At 47.2% G+C, this 14676-nt stretch overlaps 1 protein-coding gene across 3 annotated transcripts in view; it reads right to left on the minus strand.

Annotated features, from left to right (window-relative positions):
- The window catches only part of LOC121538339 (kelch domain-containing protein 8B-like), a 142602-nt gene extending 132847 nt beyond the window's left edge, over positions 1-9755 (minus strand). For 2 of the 3 annotated variants that reach the window (XR_005995192.1, XM_041846238.1), the window contains exon 1: positions 9646-9755. The gene's annotated coding sequence lies outside the window, so the exon portion shown is untranslated. The remainder of the gene's footprint in view (positions 1-9645) is intronic. The other variant, XM_041846239.1, reaches the window with a different exon arrangement.
- Between the last annotated feature and the right edge of the window lie 4921 nt (positions 9756-14676).

A 14676-nucleotide genomic window follows, 5' to 3' on the forward strand; every position in this document is an offset into this window, starting at 1 on the left:
GGCAAAGGGTGGCTACTTTGAAGAATCTGAAATATAAAATATATTTTGATTTGTTTAACACTTTTTGGGTTAGTACATGATTTCATATGTGTTATTTCATAGTTTTGATGTCTTCACTATTATTCTACAATATAAAAATAGTAAAAATAAAGGAAAACCCTGGAATGAGTAGGTGTGTCCAAACTTTTGACTGGTACTGTATATTCAGGCTTTCCAAATACAAAGTATACAGCGAAAGGTTCCTTGATTTGGAAGATTTCACCATTTGCATTTACTGAATAACATTCATATACCTATGAAATATGAACTTTTCTTAGAAAGCATCATGAGTGCACTGATTATAAGTACACAACAATGATTCTCCTTTTCTACCACAGAAGGAGTTTGGGACATCAACGGCAGGAACAGGTTGTCACGGTTTCGGCCGAGGCTGCTCCTCCTCCTTGTTCGGGCAGGCTTCGGCGGTCGTCGTCCCTGGAGTACTAGCTGCCACCGTTCGATGTTTCATGTTTATTTGTCAAGCTGTTGCTCTTTGGTATTACTCTCAGGATTGTTGTTTTTTCCGAGAGTCCGCACTGTGTGCGCTATCGTCATTTTTACGCACTGTGTGTATTGTGCGTACTTTGTATTTTGCCTCCCGGTTGGGTTGGCTGTTCGCCTGTTTGGTGCTGTTATTTTTGTTACTAAAGTCTGTTGACGAACGCCCGTGTTTCCTGCGCTTGATTCCTCACCGCATCTACACTCAGCTACTGACAGAATACCACATCACACCATGGAGTCAGCAGGAGCACCCGCGCCGACAGAGGTCATGGAGGACCGTCTTCGTGGACAGGAGGACCGGATTAACCAGATCGGGCACGCCTTGGATCGGGTGATGAACACTCTCCACCGATGGGAAAGCAGCGGGGTACCCACGCCCCACCTACCGGACCATCCCCATCGGTCAGTCCTCCTGTCCACATTCCGGAACCCAGTGGGATTCGGCTCTCGCTCCCGAGGGCGTACGATGGCTCCGCTGCCGGGTGTCAAGGGTTCCTGCTACAGGTGGAGCTCTACCGCCACCGTACACCCGGCGCTCTCGGGACACGAGGCGTCTCCGCCTCATCTCCTGTCTCACCGGCAAGGCGTTGGAGTGGGCCAACGCCGAATGGAGGAGAATGGACGCCGCTACCATCACTTATGCGGAGTTCTCCCGCCGCTTCCGGGCCGTGTTCGACCATCCACCAGAAGGGAAGGCGGCGGGGGAGCCGTCTGTTCTTCCTCCGACAGGGGATGAGGAGCGCACAGGATTTTGCCCTGGAGTTCCGGACTCTAGCGGCAGATGCGGGGTGGAATGAGCGGGCCCTCATAGACCACTTCCGTTGTAGCCTCCGGGAGGACGTCCAAAGAGAGTTGGCGTGCAGGGATACCATGTTGACGTTTGACCAACTAGTCGACATGGCCATTCGGTTGGACACCCTGCTCGCCACCCGTGGACGTCCCGGATGGGGGTCGCCCATTTCACCCTCCAGCGCCTCCGAGCCGAGCCCTATGGAGCTCGGAGGTGCTGGCGCTAGAGAAAGGAGGAGTAGGAACCCGAGGGGGGCCGTCCCTGCACCAACTGTGGCCGTGGAGGGCACACCGCGGCTAGGTGTTGGGGAAGGTCCCCCGGTGGAGGTGAAGGCAGGCCACGCATTGGGGAGTCCTCCCAGGTGAGTAGGCGCCCTACTTACCCAGAGCTTTCTGTCGTTCACATAACCTTGCCTGTTTGTTTTCCACAGGTAGCACCTCGTTCCCAGCATAAGGCGCTAGTCGATTCAGGCGCAGCTGGGAACTTTGTAGATCGCCAGTTCTGTGTAGAATTAGGGATTCCTCTCCTTCCCGTTGATAAGCCTTTCCCTGTACATGCCCTAGATAGCCGTCCGTTAGGATCTGGGTTGATTAGGGAGGTCACAGCGCCCCTTAAGATGGAGGCGCAGGGGGTCATGAGGAGACGATTCAGCTCTATCTGATTGACTCTCCTGCGTATCCGGTGGTGCTGGGGCTTCCCTGGTTGATTACCCATGATCCTACTATTTCGTGGCGAGAGAAAGCTCTTAAAGGGTGGTCTGCTCAGTATGAGGGGCTGTGTCTGGGTGTTTCCATAGGGGCGACCTCGGTGGAAAGTCCGAATCTAATGCCTGCACTGCACATTCCCCCCGAGTATGAGGATTTGACACTGGCGTTTAGTAAGACTAGGGCGGCGCAGCTGCCGCCTCATAGACAGGGGGATTGTGCGATAGATCTCCAGTTAGGAGCAGCCCTCCCGCGGAGCCAAGGGAGAGGAAGGCGATGGAAACTTACATCGCCGAGTCTCTGAGACAGGGATACATACGGGCCTCCACTTCACCCGCTTCCTCAAGCTTCTTTTTTGTGAAGAAAAAGGATGGAGGTCTGCGCCCGTGTATTGATTACCGCGGTCTCAATCAGATTACGGTGAAGTACAGCTATCCACTTCCTCTGATTGCGACTATGACGGAATCATTACACGGTGCTCAGTTCTTCACAAAATTGGATCTCAGGAGCGCATATAACTTGGTGCGCATTAGAGAGGGCGATGAATGGAAGACAGCGTTTAGCACGACCTCCGGTCATTACGAGTATCTCGTCATGCCATATGGGTTAATGAATGCTCCCTCCGTCTTCCAATCCTTCGCCGATGAGATTTTCCGGGACATGCAGGGGCAGGGAGTAGTCGTGTACATCGACGATATTCTGGTGTACAGTTCTACCCGAGCAGAGCATGTAGCCCTGGTGCGCCGAGTGTTGAGGAGGCTGTTGGAGCATGACCTATATGTCAAGGCAGAGAAATGTCTGTTCTTTCAGAAGTCGGTCTCCCTTTTTGGGTTATCAGTTGTCTGCGTCAGGGGTGAAGATGGAGGTTGACCGGGTGTCAGCTGTGCGTAATTGGCAAACCCCAACCACTGTGAAAGAGGTGCAACAGTTCTTGGGTTTTGCGAATTACTACCGGAGGTTTATCCGGGGTTTTGGACAGGTGGCAGCTCCCATAACGTCTCTGTTGAAGGGGGGTCCGGTGCGCTTGCAGTGGTCAGCTGAGGCGGACAGGGCTTTTGGGAGACTGAAGGACCTGTTTACCTCGGTGCCGGTGTTGGCGCATCCGGATCCCGCTTTACCATTCCAGGTAGAGGTAGACGCGTCCGAGGCCGGTATTGGGGCCGTCCTCTCACAACGGTCTGGCACACCACCTAAACTCCGCCCCTGTGCTTTTTATTCTAAGAAACTCAGTCCGGCGGAGCGGAATTATGACGTAGGGGACAGGGAGCTGTTAGCCGTGGTACAGGCCCTAAAGGTGTGGAGGCATTGGCTTGAGGGGGCTCAACACCCTTTCCTCATTTTGACTGACCACCGTAACCTGGAATACATCCGGGCAGCTAGGAGACTGAATCCTCGCCAGGCCCGCTGGACTATGTTTCTAGCCCGGTTTGTGTTTAAAATCACTTACATCCCTGGGTCCCAGAACGGGAAGGCAGATGCCCTGTCTCGGCGGTATGACACGGAGGAGAGGTCCGTTGAGCCCACTCACATACTACCAAAGTCTTGTCTGGTGGCACCGGTGGTATGGGAGGTCGATGCAGAGATCGAGCGGGCGTTACGCACCGACCCAAGTCCTCCACAGTGTCCAGTGGGTCGGACGTACGTTTCGCTCGAGGCACGCGATCGCCTCATTTATTGGGCTCATACGTCCCCCTCCTCTGGACATCCAGGTATCGGCCGGACAGTTCACTGCCTTAGCACTAAGTACTGGTGGCCAACGTTAGCCAGGGATGTGAGGGTTTATGTCTCCTCCTGTTCGGTGGGTGCCCAGTGTAAGGCGCCCAGACATTTGCCCAGGGGTGAGCTACAACCCCTGCCCGTTCCACAACGACCCTGGTCCCACCTCTCGGTGGACTTTGTTACAGACCTTCCCCCCTCACAGGGGAGTACTACCATCCTGGTCGTTGTGGATCGGTTCTCGAAGGCCTGTCGTCTCCTTCCCATGCCGGGTCTCCCTACTGCCCTACAGACCGCTGAGGCTCTGTTTACCCATGTCTTCCGGCATTACGGGGTACCCGAGGATATAGTGTCTGATCGAGGCCCCCAGTTCACCTCCAGAGTGTGGAGAGCGTTTATGGAACGGTTGGGGGTTTCGGTGAGCCTTTACCTCGGGTTACCACCCGGAGAGTAATGGGCAGGTTGAACGTGTCAACCAGGATGTGGGTAGGTTTCTGAGGTCTTATTGCCAGGGCCGGCCGGAGGAGTGGGCGAGATACGTCCCGTGGGCCGAGATGGCGCAGAACTCTCTCCGCCACTCCTCCACCCAACTAACCCCTTTCCAGTGTGTGTTAGGGTACCAGCCGGTTCTGGCACCTTGGCACGAGAGCCAGATCGAGGCCCCTGCGGTGGATGAGTGGGTGCGGCGCTCGGAGGAGACATGGAACGCTGCCCACGTTCATCTGCAGCGGGCCATCCATCGGCATAAGACGAGCGCCGATCTCCACCGCAGTGAGGGGCCTGTATACGCACCTGGAGATCGAGTCTGGCTCTCGACCAGAAACCTGCCCCTCCGCCTGCCCTGCCGGAAGCTGGGTCGGCGGTTTGTGGGGGCCATTCAAAGTCCTGAGGAGGTTGAACGAGGTGTGTTACAGGTTAGAACTGCCTATTGATTACAGGAATATTAACCCCTCGTTCCATGTGTCTCTCCTCAGGCCGGTGGTAGCTGGTCCACTCCAGGACTATGAGATAGAAGAGACTCCTCCGCCCCGTTGGACATCGAGGGGCTCCGGCGCACACTGTGAGGTCCATCCTTGATTCGAGACGCCGGATGGGGGTCTCCAATATCTCGTGGAGTGGGAGGGGTACGGCCCGGAGGAGCGGTGCTGGGTGCCGAGGAGGGACATATTAGACCTGTCCCTGCTGACCGAGTTCCATCGGGGTCATCCTACGCGCCCTGCTCCGCGTCGTCCTGGTCGTCCCCGAGGCCGGGATCGGCGCACGGCTGGAGCCGCGCGTCAAGGGGGGGTACTGTCACGGTTTCGGCCGAGGCTGCTCCTCCTCCTTGTTTGGGCAGGCTTCGGCGGTCGTCGTCCCCGGAGTACTAGCTGCCACCGTTCGATGTTTCATGTTTATTTGTCAAGCTGTTGCTCTTTGGTATTACTCTCAGGATTGTTGTTTTTTCCGAGAGTCCGCACTGTGTGCGCTATCGTCATTTTTACGCACTGTGTGTATTGTGCGTACTTTGTATTTTGCCTCCCGGTTGGGTTGGCTGTTCGCCTGTTTGGTGCTGTTATTTTTGTTACTAAAGTCTGTTGACGAACGCCCGTGTTTCCTGCGCTTGATTCCTCACCGCATCTACACTCAGCTACTGACACAGGTCCTATTCTCTGGCACAGTCAGGCATTGTGCCATCCAGTAATAGACTGATTGAGGGTGGTATTTAACAGCACAATGGGGACTCAGACACATCAATGCTTCTCTCCTATTATGTAAGATAGGCAGGAAAGCTTCATGTCAAACTGTAGAAATAATTATGCAAATGAGGACAGACTGAGCAGGTTATCATTACAGAACAGAACATATGGCAATTACCACAACGCGCTGACAGTGTTACAGTAAAGGTGCAATCTGTAACTGTTGTTGACAAATATTGCAATTGACTGAGTAAAAATAGCAGCGAGTGGCATTCATTGTGCTTACATAATGTAGTAGGAACATTGTTAATAGAAAACAATGGCCGTGTCCGAATCCCCATACTAGCGTACTACATACTTAAACTGCATACTATGTACTCATCGTTGCATACTATTTAGCATGTACCATTTAGTAAAAAGTATGCAGTATACCACGGCCGCAATGCAGTAGCGGCTCCTGACTGGCTGAGTAGGTGGGGCGGGGCCGAGTGCGGGTGGATTTTTCCAAATTCAACAGACATTCATTGCATTAACCAGCCTGATAATCGCTCATTTTCAATTTGATTAATTTCTCTAAACTCTGAATAGAATCGGAATGGAGTTATAGGCCTACTCAGGCTGGTTATAGGCAGACTATCACATTCAACCTATACCGTAGCCCATATAGCCCATCTATCCTATTTAGAAAGGACTGAAGACAGAAACAGATAACTTGGTGAGTCAACATGTTTTTCTCTTTGCACACACACATACACACTGATTGATTGGACTGAATTGTTTTTGGTGTCTTTAAATTGCTATTGTAATAGGCTAGGCATATAGTTAATGTTGTTGAAATGTTGAAGTTGAAATGGTTTGTGTTGTCATCTTTGCTGTAAGATGATCAATGTCTATATGCTTTCAATTTGCGTACCATGTTATTAATTGTTTTAGCTCAGTTTATTTCACGTTTGCTTCCATCTTTGCAGCAAGATGGTAATACTCAACTATTTATCTAGTCTGGACTGTTGGCATATATTCTTCACGTTTATTCTAAGTTGCACATATTATTTTGATGAGTCAGTGTGAATGTGCTCGTTGAGATGCTGCCTCCGCCAGAGAGGTGCTGTCCAGCTGTTGGTGCTGATAGTGATAGGCCACACATTCCAGTAACTCTCTGTGGTTCTGAATCAATAGTTAGAGTGCGCTGTTTTACTGTTTTAATGCACATCTTGGGGTTACCACAGGTTAACATCAGTATTCTGGTGGCTTCTCTATAGTTAGCCTCAAAGTTGAAGTGCATTGTGGTTACATTTCCCATTAGGCTATTTTAATCTTGCCGCTTCGGAAACATTTTAGTAATGACTTTATTACAACTTGAGCAAACAGGTGGTGAAATTAACTTTCCCAACTAACTTTAACTTGCATTTGACCATGCTGTGTAGGTCATGTAACTTTTTGTTACATACAATATTTTCTTTGTGGACTTAAACAGGACAGATGTTGCTCTCCGGTTTTAACTGTGATGAAACACAAACGAATGTGGTTAAATTGATTCCGCCACTGTGTGACACTTGTCTTTTGGAACTGTGTCTGTGAAATGATGTAGACTATGGCTTATCGGCCTTATATTGGCTATTATGGTGCCCTATAAATGCATATTTAACGGGTTATAGAGCAAACAACACAATTATCACAACATAGGTTGTAAAAAAATATATATCCTGCTTGGCTTCCCCATTGATTTTACAGACGCACAGCTACTGGATTGGAAAGAGACATATGTTACAAAACACCCAAAAGTTCTGAGATTGTCAAGCCAAGCCTTTGATAATGGGTAGGCCTACAAGATTGGGAGGGATGTATTTTCTGTTTGTCGAGATTGACATTGTCTATTTATTGTGGTGTTGAAAACGCAAACCATGATATTGAAGTGCCCTTAGTCAGTATGCTTTGTTTATTGATTGTGTGGTGCATTGGCACAGAAACCTGTTGGTGGAAAATGTGTTGCATATTTTATATAATTAGGTACAAAAGTATCTATATCCACAGTAAAACGAGTCCTATATCGACATAACCTGAAAGGCCGCTCAGCAAGGAAGAAGTCATTGCTCCAAAACCGCCATAAAAAAGCCAGACTACGGTTTGCAACTGCACATGGGGACAAAGATCTTACTTTTGGGGGAAATGTCCTCTGGTCTAATGAAACAAAAATAGAACTGTTTGGCCATAATGACCATCGTTATGTTTGGAGGAAAAAGGGGAAGGCTTGCAAGCCGAAGAACACCATCCCAACCGTGAAGCATGGGGGTGGCAGCATCATGCTGTGGGAGTGCTTTGCTGCAGGAGGGACTGGTACACTTCACAAAATAGATGGCATCATGAGGAAGGACAATTATGTGGAAATATTGAAGCAACATCTCAAGACACCAGTCAGGAAGTTAAAGCTTGGTCGCAAATGGGTCTTCCAAATGGACAATGACCCCAAGCATACTTCCAAAGTTGTGGCAAAATGGCTTAAGGACAACAAAGTCAAGGTCTTGGAGTGGCCATCACAAAGTCCTGACCTCAATCCTATTGAAAATTTGTGGGCAGAACTGAAAAAGCGTGTGCGAGCAAGGAGGCTTACAAACCTGACTCAGTTACACCAGCTCTGTCAGGAGGAATGGGCCAAAATTCACCCAACTTCTTGTGGGAAGCTTGTGGAAGGCTACCCAAAACATTCTTAAAATAAAGTGGTGATCCTAACTGACCTAAAACAGGGAATTTTTACTAGGATTAAATGTCAGGAATTGTGAAAAACTGAGTTTAAATGTATTTGGCTAAGGTGTATGTAAACTTCCGACTTCAACTTGTCTCCCGAGTGGCACAGTGGTCTAAGGCACTGCATCGCAGTGCTAGCTGTGCCACTAGTGATCCTGGTTCAAATCCAGGCTCTGTTGTAGCCGGCCGTGACCGGGAGACCCATGGGGCGGTGCTCAATTGGCCCAGGGTAGGGGAGGGAATGGCCGGCAGGGATGTAGCTCAGTTGGTAGAGCATGGCGTTTGCAACGCCAGGGTTGTGGGTTCGATTCCCACGGGGGCCAGTATAAAAAATTATAATGTATGCACTCACTAACTGTAAGTCGCTCTGGATAAGAGCATTTGCTAAATGACAAAACATGTAAAAATATAAACACAGGGTCACTAGAGTTATTGTTATTTGTGGTCGTAAACATTATTTGGAGTTAATTTTATGAGGGGGAGGGTGTGCAATGTATTTTGCAGTACACGTAGAGGGTAATGTGAAAATAGTTTTCATGTTGGGGAGGGGGGGTGCATTTTTTTATGACACCTTGATTTGGACCAGCCCTCCCCCAGTAAATTTCGAACTGTCCCTAATCTGTGCAAAATCTCAAACAGCATTGATCACTTTCACCATGTACTTTAATGTAATCTTAACTGCAAACAAGGTCATTTGGTTCTGCTATTAGATGAAGAACAGTGATAATACATTAATGTTTTGTATAAATAAACAAAATATCTGACATTGTATTTGAACTTTGCTGTGCTTTTAAATGGTTGAAAAAAATGCGCAGTGATAGACATTTTGGTGACAACTTAACCAAAAATAAGACTTTAATTTTCCATTGGAATTTGGTTGTGCTTTTAGATGGTGGTTGAAAGCGTAGTGATAACACATCGGAAATTCAACTAACTTTTGGCTGTCTTTTTGAGTGCGTGAATATAGGTCTCATTGATCAACGTCTCAACCAAATATTAGCCAATTATCCAAGTTGAAATGACGTGGTGTGCTCAGTGGGCAACGATCCATCAAATCTCTCTAAAGCAGACAACGGTGTGTGCATTTCACACCACGATCATTTTTCACAAAGGATGAAAACGTACGCCCAAGTTTTGTAATGTCAAAGTGCGCATAAGAGTGGCGCGGTTGCCAAAAAACGCACACCACGAATGCATCTGCGCGTCAAATGTGGACAATGCTCGTCATCAAATTTATAATGCATTCATGTTGCAGTTTATATAGCCTATCCTCGCATCAGAAGTCAAGCATAGCCTATCTGCTGCACACATACAATGCAGAGCTATACTAGTCATTTAAAACATTAATTGCACACTAGGCTATAGCAGAGTGTCTCCTGAAACCTATTTTTCATTAGAAAAGTCGCCTAATAAAACACGAACTATAGGAAAAGTAGACAGGACACAAAAAGACAACAAAAGTTTTAACAAAACGCACAATACCGTGTTCCACTGCAGGGATAGAGACCCAGTCACTGAGATGGTGAGTCCTCTGGACTCAACTCGAAGACAGTATGCGCCTGACAGAGATATTGTTCCCGTTTTAGTCTTGAGCAAAGCCGACAGTGAGCAAGACCTGGGCGCCTTTCCATTGGCTCACTATAATATAGCTCGCTCTGCCCTCCTCCCAACTTCGTGCGCAACAGCGTCTCAAAGGCACTCTCAAGTTAATTAATTCATTTAAAATACATTTATTGGCCCTCTTCAACATGTACTCATCTGTATAGGTTCATCAATCATTTAGCCAAGTTATCGTTACTTATTGTGTATTTATTCATCATGTTATTACTTTTCTATTATTTATCATTTTTGTCTCTGCATTGTTGGGAATAGCCCCTAAGTAAGCGTTTCACTAACTACACTTGTTGTTTACGAAGCATGTGACAAATAAAATTGGATTTGATCAGACTGATATTCCAGGTGCTATTTATAGGCTACTCTCACCTAACAACATATTTTTGGTTTGGGCATTCCACATCAATGAGCCAAAGTTCGTGTTTTCCTCATGGTCATTGGTGTTATCTTATAATTTCTTTGAAATAGCCAATCAATAACATAAAGACATCGACTGTGCATTGTTATTTCAATCAATGATTGAGTCTGTGAGTTTATAACCTGAGCTATAGCGTGGGCCAGCTAACATTGTAGGTTATTGAGTCGTATTAACATGCATAAACAAAATCCATATTGTCCTTTCATTTAGCCCGAGGTGCATTTTGGAATATCTACACAGCCTTGGAGAGCAACAGTGAGCAATTTCCATTCTTAGAATAATAATAAGCTACAACAAATGTCTTCCCTGTGGTGATTCTCTGATGCTCAATATCTTTTACTTCTATCATAAATTCTACTAGTTTGAAATTCGTGTTGCACATCTCATTTACACAGTAAACACTCATCTGAGATTGATGTATAGATATATAGCAAAATATCCAGAATCTCCACTGCCCTCTTGAGGAAGTTAAAACCATGAGGTGGAGACTGGGGTAGGCTTCATAATGTTTCAGATCAACCTGTGTGTGAGATGGCACCGTACTGTATGGCTGCCGTCTTGCTAGCTCCGACCCAACTTTGCTATTTTGTGATTATTTTGGTGTTTATCTGAACTTTTTTTGCATGAAATGTATTCGCTATAATTTCTTATGATCGTGTGGTATCGCGTCGAATGCTGGTGGGTATTGCTGATAAACAAAGGAGTCCGCTCATACTGAACTTGGATCATAAGGTTTATTCATATCACAAGCTTCAGCATAAGTGACAGATGTCATGACATCCGGAGAGCGACGGCCCGGATTGCAATGGTCGCTCTGCCTTCTCTTTGTCTAGCCCCTACTTATAAACAATGCAAAAAGATGGGTGCTCCCTCTTCTGGCCAATCACCAGTCTCCCCTGGGGCGTCACCCCACAAACGCCACATTTGACCTAACATAAACAACATTCCATTTCTTCATGAAAAACATTTAACAAAGGCATAATCCTAATACACGACAATCGAACAACAACTTTTGAACATCAGATCGGCAGTTTCTAACCTCAATTCCAGCTTCAACTTCGACTCATCTGCCCATCTGCTCTTTGTGTAATTCCAACCCAATTTTCAGTCAACCCAAGACAGAACGCTGGCGTAAAAGAGGCAGGAGAGGGGGAGTCCTGGCGAGATTAAGATGAAGGGAAAACCAACCACCTCTTCCCTCCATTCTATTGGCCAATCAGTCACTTGATAATAAGATGGATGACCCCCGATTGCAGATATGCTATCAACAGGACTCTCGTAACTGCAATATTCTCTGCTTTTCTGAAACATGGCTTTCGGACAAGATACCCCCAATGGCTATCCAACTCCATGGATTCTCCATTCACCGAACGGACAGGACATTGGATTCAGGGAAATCGAGAGTGGGAGGGGTATGCCTCTTCATCAACAGCAAATGGTTTGCTGACTAGCGCAGGGGAAGTCTCGACCCATTGTACACCTATCTTTGAATACCTGATGGTCAAAAGCCGACCCTTCTACCTCCTGAGAAAGTTTTCAGCTGTTATTGTGACTGCTGTAAATATTCCACCCCAGGACAAGAAAAACAACAAGCTGACACATAACGAACTATACGAGACTCTAAACAAGCAGGAAACCATGCAACCGGAGGCTGCTTTCCTTGTTGCTGGTGATTTGAATTCCGCATCATTAAGACACGTGAGGCCAAACTTCCATCAACATTTCTCCGCCACTAGGGGCGATAAAGTCCTAGACATTACATTTACATTTTAGTCATTTAGCAGACGCTCTTATCCAGAGCGACTTACAGTTAGTGAGTGCATATTTTTTCATACTGGCCCCACGTGGGAATCGAATCTACATCCCTGCCGGCCATTCCCTCCCCTACCCTGGACCAATTGTGCACCGCCCCATGGGTATCCCGGTCGCGGCCGGCTACGACAGAGCCTGGATTCGAACCAGGATCTCTAGTGGCACAGCCTTAGACCACTGCGCCACTCGGGAGGTTACCACTGTTAATATACCCACAAGCAAGCATACAAGGCCCTCCCTCGCCCCCCTTCAGCAAATCAGATCATGACTCTATACTCCTGATCCTGTCTACAAGCAGAAGCTCAAACAGGAAGTACCTGTGACGCTCCGTAGAGAAATGGTCCTCCATACTGGAGGCTATGCTACAGGACTGCTTTGCTAGCGCTGACTGGAATATGTTCCGGGACACAGCCGATAGCATCGACGAGCTAACCCCCTCTGTCACCAGCTTCATTTGGAAATGCATCGCCGACGTTGTCCCCACAGTGAATGTTCGCTGCTTCCCCAATCAAAAATTCGGAACTAACACAGAGGTTGGCGCTAAGGTAAAGAACAGGGCTACCGCACACAGGGCTTTCGCAGCCAACCCCGAGGCTATGGCTGAGGACACAAACAAGTACAAGAAGTCCCGCTACGACCTTCGCAGAGCCATCAAAAGGACAACATAGGAACAAGATGGAATCCTATTACACATGCTTCACCGTCCGCTGCATGTGGCAGGGGCTACGGTGCATTATGGATTAAAGGAAACCCCAGCCTTGATCTGCCCAACGATGCCTCCCTACCAGACGAACTCAATGCATTTTATGCATGCTTCAACAAAAACATCCCCAACATCTCGCTCTCCAAGGCCTTCGTGAATAAGGTTTTTAATCAGGTCAACACTCGCAAGGCTGTAGGGCGGCCAGTGTTGCCAACTCCTCAGCAAGGAAAGTAGCTATTGGCTGTCCTAAAAGTCGATAGAAGTCGCTAAATGACGTCATCACCTACTTTGCATAATTGGCCATGTGCATGTAATTGTGATGGATGCTGTAGGAGAGAGGAATAACGTCGTGGGAGAGACAAAAAGTGAGTAAAAACTCCCTCAATATGTTTAGAACTACAAATTAACTTTCTTCTGTCGATTCTTGTTTTTGTAAATGTTTTACATTTACATCCCTCCCTGAATGTAAGCCAGGGCGGGATCAGCCAGCGGCGGCTTCCCGCATGCACGATTCATTTGCAGTCTGGACGCGGAGGAGTGAACATCTCCTGCTCTGACTGCAGCTGGGAGGGACTGCTGCGCGAGGACTGGGCCGCCTGTGAGTGCTTTGGGACGGGGGGGGTGGGGCCCACGGCAGCACCTGCTGCTCGTTGAGAAGAGTAAGAACGATACGTGCTTTCTCGTCAGTCTCCAAAAGTCTCCAATAACACCAGAAAAAGTCACTAGATTTGTCGCTAGTCGCTTTTTTGAAAATGTGTCGCTAGAGGGGTCTGAATACTCGCTAAATATAGCGACAAAGTCGCTAAATTGGCAACACTGGTGGGGCCGGACGGTATTCCAGGGCACGTTCTCAGAGCATGCGCAGAACAGCTGGCAGGCATATTCAAGTTAATTTTCAAACTCTCTTTGTTCCAGTCTGTAATCACTGCATGTCTCAAGCTGATCACCATCATTCCTGCTCCCAAGTCTAGCTGCCACAATGACTACCAACCTGTAGCACACATCTGTAATCATGAAGTGATTTAAAAGACTGGTTATGGTACACATCAACTCCATCATCCCAGACACCCTAGAACAGGGATCATCAACTAGATTTAGCCGGGCCAATTTTTTCTTGAGCAGATGGTTGTGGGGGCAGAACATAATTACAAATCATTTGCAAATTGACCACAAGATCTTTCTAAGGGAAAACATGTACTGTAATGTGTGTGATAAGACTATCATGCCATTTAGGCTTCATATTTATAAAGTAAATCTGACACAGGCTACAACTCATATCAAATTATTTCCCTGGAGACCTTTACTTGGAGTCAGGAGTTAAATACTACCTAGTATTGTGAACAGACCATTAAACACAATGAGCACACTGGACATGCACACTCTGGTGTACTCTGAGCGAGGGAGTCTTCCTACTGTACACACTGTGCTGGCCCATTTGGCTTGTAATGAGAGGACATAGCATCTGCTGCTGCAATCAGGCAACACAACAATGGCCATTACATCACATTAGTCAACCCTGTACATATTGTGCTGGAGATCAGAGGGGGGGCAGTATGAAAAATGTATGCACTCACTAATTGTAAGCCGCTCTGGATAAGAGCGTCTGCTAAATGACTAAAATGTCAAGTGGATCACAAAAAAAAAAAAAAAGATTGGGTATGCCCAGCCTGGAGAGTCTGCAGAGATAGGACCACAATAATGTCCTTTCAGGTTACAAGTGTCCAGTCACATGTAGTGTGCTAACTATTTATTACAATGTCATTACTAATCTGTCTAACTATTTTCCAGACTAAAATGCTCTTAGAACTACGTTTCTCTCTTCAAGTCCCTGTAGTCTACAACGTGGCTAATTTATAAGTACACAGTGCATTCAATTATCAATGTATCTCCCTAATAATAAAACTTCCATCACACTCAATGTAACCTCACACACTGAACTGCTTATGATTCCTGATTGATTT

Source organism: Coregonus clupeaformis, chromosome 24, assembly GCF_020615455.1.
Source record: "Coregonus clupeaformis isolate EN_2021a chromosome 24, ASM2061545v1, whole genome shotgun sequence".
Taxonomy (NCBI): Eukaryota; Metazoa; Chordata; class Actinopteri; order Salmoniformes; family Salmonidae; genus Coregonus; species Coregonus clupeaformis.